General features: G+C 43.0%; 1 non-coding gene across 1 annotated transcript; it reads left to right on the top strand.

Moving 5' to 3' along the window:
* The first annotated feature begins 902 nt into the window (after nt 1-902).
* On the top strand, nt 903-996 carry trnai-uau. Its single transcript has 2 exons — nt 903-940; nt 961-996. It is a non-coding gene; the product is annotated as a tRNA-Ile (tRNA).
* Nucleotides 997-6720: the final 5724 nt, after the last annotated feature.

The raw sequence follows: 6720 nt of genomic DNA, 5'->3' as shown, positions 1-6720 counted from the left end.
TCATTCCGTGCAGCGTAAATGTTTAACCCAGTGATTAAACATACAATCAATATATTAGAATTAATGTTTAACCCGGGGTGAAGGCACATTAGAGATATCAATGTTTAACCCGGGGTGGGGGCAGCGTGATTAGACTATCAATGTTTAACCCGGGGTGGGGGCATTGATTAGAAGTATCAATGTTTAACCCCAATACAACTATTTTGACTTGATACATAAACCCGGGGTGCCAGGCAGGTTGTTCCCTATTAGAGAAATCATGTTTCATCTGGTCAAACAAAGGACTCATAAATAATAAACTTTTGCTGATTAAAACATTTGAAAGAACTTCAAAAACAACTGGGGGCAGTCTGATTAGACAATGTTTAACCAATCCAATGAGTTCTGATTAGAAATGTCCAGTTTAAGAAAGGCCACGAAGAACAAGTGTTTAACCCGCAATGTTTGTCCGTTCATTCCGTGCAGCGTAAACCCAGGACCGGGCGCTGATCAATATATCAATCCTGGGTAAACTCTTTTAGGCAACAACTAACTACATAAACGGAATACAACATCCAATGTTTAACGGAACAAAGGCTGATTCAGTCAACAATCAATCCGTTTAGATCCCAGCATGCACCGTGATTCCAGATCACAACAAAACCCACTTTTGAACACATCCTCATGCAGCAACCCGATGCTGGCTATTTAATGGGAATTAAAGGAAAGCGCCCTATTGGAAGGAGCTGCACTGAGACGGTTCAGAAAAATTCAGGGCCGTCACAGTATGCATGATAGTGCAAACCTTGGTTTTAAACGATCTTCTACAGAGATAAAGTGCTCTGAGTGCGTATGCCTGGGCAATGTAATAATTCAACATTTTTACCCCCCACACACGCAAACATTGGTAATCAGTGTATCAGGCTCCTGTGGCGCAATCGGTTAGCGCGTGGTACTTATACAGCAGTATGCAGCGAAGCAATGCCGAGGTTGTGAGTTCGAGCCTCACCAGGAGCATGTACTTTTCTTGAACCCTCTGCCTGTCTATTTATTGTCCAGAATAGGAGCATTTTTAAATCCATTTAGGAGGACATTACATAGGTATGTCATTGAGATAACAGGTCAGAGTGGCGGCACAGCTAAATTCCTTTTATTTAATTCCACATTTTTTAGTACAAACTTTTTAAAGACATGTTAGAATGAATTACCAAATTTGACTAATATTTAAACATGCATCACGAGTGTTTTATGTAAAAACATTGGAGGCCTACAGTTGTACATCATTACAAACTTTAATAACCAGTAATGTTTATAACATAACATTGTAGGAAAGACTATAAAAGACAGCTTCCCCTTTCGTTAAATGGTGAGATACATTTTTAAAACCATTTATTTAATTAAAAATATTTAGTACATTTTAACACATTATAATTCAACATTTTTAAAACTATTTCTTACAGATAAAGGGCCCGGTTAGCCCTGACCATTATCCGTTTCCAATTCACCATCACAAAGACGCTTGCCTGCTCCATCAAAGCTCTGTAAGTTTTCCCTCCATGGGTAGATCATCCATCCGGCATGTAAATCCTGGGTATGCCCACAGCATTAATGAATAAGATGGGCAGAAACTGTTTAGCCATAAGTAAAGGCCTTTCATAAAGAGGCTGTCATGATTGACTGTGACAAATATTTAACACGTATTGCTTGTTACAGAATACTACTGTTGTACATTGAATATCCCCTAGCAGAGGGAACTCAACAGTGTGTTAGGCAGTGTGTTAGGCAGTGTGTTAGGCAGTGTGTTAGGCTGTTTGTTGGGCAGTGTGTTAGGCAGTGTGTTAGGTAGTGTGTTAGGCAGTGTGTTGGGCTGAGAAACATTATTTAGATGCTGTTTTATTGTTGTTGAAAACTGGAAATGGACACAATGCCAAGGGACCTTGTTTCTAACACACACACACACACACACACACACACACACACACACACACACACACACACACACACACACACACACACACACACACACACACACACACACACACACACACACACACACACACACACACACACACACACACACCCTCCCAGACATTCCTGCTTCATAGATAGCAACCATAAGGACAATTAAACTGGGGGTGTGGGGCCATACTCTTTCAAAGGTTCAAACACAGAACCAGCTAGCTAACATAGCATCCCTTTGTTATAGCCAGAGTGTTTGAGTAGGCTAAACTAGACAGCTGCATTTGCTAGCTAGTAAGTAAGTGAAACTGACAGTGTAAAATAAATGAAGGAAATATCTCTCTCTCGCTTCTCCTTCATTTTTGGAATAAAAATAATTTGTTCAAAACTGTTCAACTATTGTCTTTTTCTCTTTTGAGTCAACTCCTCACCACATGTTATGCACTGTGTGCTAGCTAGCTGTGTTTCAGTACTAGATACATTCTCTGATCCTTTCATTGGTTGGACATCATGTCAGTTCATGCTGCAAGAGCTCTGATGGGTTGGAGGATGTCCTCCGGAAGTTGTCATAATAGCCGTGTAAGTCTATGGAATTGAGAACCATAATCCTCCTAGGTTTTTGTATTGTGGTCAATGTACCCAGAGGAGGATGCAAAATAGTATTTTAATCAATTATTTGGTGCGTGATTATATTTAGCAACCAAAAGGATAATTTTGAGACTGTTTTAAATTTTATTTTTAATAAAATAACTTCCTCCTTTGAGGAGCCTCCCATTCCTCCTCTGAGGAGCCTCCACTGCACCCAAATGACATCCAGCCAACTTGACACAATTGTGGGAAGCATTGGAGTCAACATGGGCCAGCATTCCCGTGGAAAGCTTTCGACACCTTGTAGAGTCCCACGCCCCGACGAACTGAGAATGTTCCGAGGGAGAAAGGGGAGGGTCCAACTCCATATTAGGAAGGTGTTCCAAATGTTTGGTATAATCGGTGTATACCGAACTGAACAACCGAACTGACATCATATTCATTAAGTACCACCGCATATGTTCAATTGATCGGATTACCAGAATATAGTTAATTTCCCCCCACCTTCTGATGTTCCCAGAATCTCTATGTTAACCAAAGGGTTTTCTAATGTCACATCAGTAGGGTAGGGAGAGGAAAAAGGGGGGAAGAGGTATTTATGACTGTCATAAACCTACCCCCAGGCCAACATCATGACACCTACATATCAATTCATACACACAAACTATATAGGTCAAATAGGGGAGAGGCGTTGTGCCGCGAGGTGTTGCTTCATCTGTTTTTTGAAACCAGGTTTGCTGTTTATTTGATCAACATGAGATGGAAGGAAGTTCCATGCAATAAGGGCCCTATATAATACTGTACGCTTATCTTGAATTTGTTCTGGATTTGGGGACTGTGAAAAGACCCCCGGTGGCATGTCTGGTGGGATAAGTGTGTGTGTCAGAGATGTGTGTAATTTGACTTGTAAGAACGTTGATGATCTGTACATTACAGGAACACCTGTGATGACAAAAGTACAATGATTCATGTTTTGCTTTAGCTTTGTGATGAAGAATCAGTGGTGGACACCTGGCAAGTGCATGAAAAGGTCAACTGTACAAAGTCAGATGTCTGTGTGTTGAAACTATATTTTAGGTAACAGATGGATAAAGGGAACTAAGAGTTCCTGTTGACACTATGTTCCAGTCTTACATGATAGCAATAAGGGGAAGAGTCATTGGGGGACTAACTGCCAATAACGCAATAAGCTGAACTCCGCCTAGCAGAGACATCTTTGTATTAGCAACTATTAATTATGACCTTATATGGTATTAAAGTTATCAGCAAACATGGACACACAGGCTGTGTTTAATGCCAGTGGCAGGTCATTGGTAAAAAAAAAAGCAAACTGTGAAGCTCCCACAATCTTCTTATTATCTATTGTTCTCAACCAATCATCAGTCATTTGTGTCAGTGCAGTACATGTTGAGTGCCCTTCTCTATAAGCATGCTGAAAGTCTGTTGTTAATTTGTTTACAGAGAAATAGCATTGTATTCGGTCAAACAAATTTTTCTGCTTAACCCAATTTTTCCAACAGTTTGCTAAGAGCTGGCAATTAAGCTGATAGTTCTGCTGTTAGAACCAGTAAAGGCCGCTTTACCACTCTTGGGTAGTGGATATACTATGGTTTCCCTCCAGGCCTGAGGACAAAGACTTTCCTCTGGGCTCAGATTAAAAATATGACAGATAGGTGTGGCTATAGAGTCAGCTACCGTCCTCAGTTGGAGTGGCTATAGAGTCGGCTACCGTCCTCAGTAGGAGTGGCTATAGAGTCAGCTACCGTCCTCAGTAGGAGTGGCTATAGAGTCAGCTACCGTCCTCAGTAGGAGTGGCTATAGAGTCAGCTACCGTCCTCAGTAGGAGTGGCTATAGAGTCAGCTACCGTCCTCAGTTGGAGTGGCTATAGAGTCAGCTACCGTCCTCAGTTGGAGTGGCTATAGAGTCAGCTACCATCCTCAGTAGGAGTGGCTATAGAGTCAGCTACCGTCCTCAGTAGGAGTGGCTATAGAGTCAGCTACCGTCCTCGGTAGGAGTGGCTATAGAGACAGCTACCGTCCTCAGTAGGAGTGGCTATAGAGTCAGCTACCGTCCTCAGTAGTGGGCTATAGTCAGCTCCTCAGTAGGAGTGGCTATAGAGTCAAGCTACCGTCCTCAGTTGGAGTGGCTATAGAGTCAGCTACCGTCCTCAGTTGGAGTGGCTATAGAGTCAGCTACCGTCCTCAGTAGGAGTGGCTATAGAGTCAGCTACCGTCCTCAGTAGGAGTGGCTATAGTCAGCTACCGTCCTCAGTAGGAGTGGCTATAGAGTCAGCTACCGTCCTCAGTAGGAGTGGCTATAGAGTCAGCTACCGTCCTCAGTAGGAGTGGCTATAGAGTCAGCTACCGTCCTCAGTAGGAGTGACTATAGAGTCAGCTACCGTCCTCAGTAGGAGTGGCTATAGAGTCAGCTACCGTCCTCAGTAGGAGTGGCTATAGAGTCAGCTACCGTCCTCAGTAGGAGTGGCTATAGAGTCAGCTACCGTCCTCAGTAGGAGTGGCTATAGAGTCAGCTACCGTCCTCAGTAGGAGTGGCTATAGAGTCAGCTACCGTCCTCAGTAGGAGTGGCTATAGAGTCAGCTACCGTCCTCAGTAGGAGTGGCTATAGAGTCAGCTACCGTCCTCAGTAGGAGTGGCTATAGAGTCAGCTACCGTCCTCAGTAGGAGTGGCTATAGAGTCAGCTACCGTCCTCAGTAGGAGTGGCTATAGAGTCAGCTACCGTCCTCAGTTGGAGTGGCTATAGAGTCAGCTACCGTCCTCAGTAGGAGTGGCTATAGAGTCAGCTACCGTCCTCAGTAGGAGTGGCTATAGAGTCAGCTACCGTCCTCAGTAGGAGTGGCTATAGAGTCAGCTACCGTCCTCAGTAGGAGTGGCTATAGAGTCAGCTACCGTCCTCAGTTGGAGTGGCTATAGAGTCAGCTACCGTCCTCAGTAGGAGTGGCTATAGAGTCAGCTACCGTCCTCAGTAGGAGTGGCTATAGAGTCAGCTACCGTCCTCAGTAGGAGTGGCTATAGAGTCAGCTACCGTCCTCAGTAGGAGTGGCTATAGAGTCAGCTACCGTCCTCAGTTGGAGTGGCTATAGAGTCAGCTACCGTCCTCAGTAGGAGTGGCTATAGAGTCAGCTACCGTCCTCAGTAGGAGTGGCTATAGAGTCAGCTACCGTCCTCAGTAGGAGTGGCTATAGAGTCAGCTACCGTCCTCAGTAGGAGTGGCTATAGAGTCAGCTACCGTCCTCAGTAGCTTTCCATCTGTTGTCAATCCCAGGAGGTTTGTCATTATTGATCGATAACAATTCTCCCACAATAACTTTACAAAATTCAAACAAACTGCTTTTCTTTCATTATTTGTTTATTTTATGCATGAATATAATTATAATATAATTGCTCCCTGTTTTCTTCCCTTCATTCTTTATATTATTGATCTTGGCTTCATAATAAAGTTTCTTCTTCTTTTTGTTGAGTTTGGTCACATCATTTCTCAGTTTGCAGTACATGAAACAGCCAGACTTATCAGCCACTCCTTTTGCCCCCAACTCTTTCAAACAGACAGTTTTTCATTTCCTCGTCGATCCATGGAGCCTTAACAGTTCTAACAGTCAGTTTCTTAACAGGTTCATGTTTATCAATAATTGGAAGAAACAATTTAACATGGTAATGTTTTCTAATAAAAACAAACAAATATATGTTTGAGTATACCCTGTACCATTTAATTTCATCTGGTAAAGACAGGTAAAATCTGGTAACAACAGGAGCACTGTGTATGTTCTCTGATGAATGTTGAGTCAATGTGATGTGAAATATCAATATACACGCTAAGAGAAGTAATTTCTCTGTCCTGTGTGGATTCTCTAATGACATTTAAGTGTAATATGTTCAGAGTAATATGATTCATGTGTTTTCCCACAGTCTGAGGTTTTGTAAGCCTTCTCCTCTGTGTGCAGTCTCATGTGTTCTTCCATGCTTCCTAAATGGGCAAAAGCTTTGCACCCTGTTAGGAGTGGTTAGGCTTCTCCCCTGTGTGTATTCTCTCATGTTTCTTCAGATCACCTGACCGGCTGAAACACTTTCCACACTGGGAGCAGTGGTAAGGCTTCTCCCCCGTGTGAATTTTCTGGTGAGCTTTCAGGTGTCCTTTCAGTTTAAAACTCTTTCCACACTGTGAGCAGTGGTAAGG

The sequence above is a fragment of the Oncorhynchus gorbuscha genome, unplaced genomic scaffold (assembly GCF_021184085.1).
Source record: "Oncorhynchus gorbuscha isolate QuinsamMale2020 ecotype Even-year unplaced genomic scaffold, OgorEven_v1.0 Un_scaffold_4540, whole genome shotgun sequence".
Classification (NCBI taxonomy): domain Eukaryota; kingdom Metazoa; phylum Chordata; class Actinopteri; order Salmoniformes; family Salmonidae; genus Oncorhynchus; species Oncorhynchus gorbuscha.
Note: the sequence above shows the minus strand (reverse complement) of the source record. Positions and strands in the feature narration are given on the sequence as shown.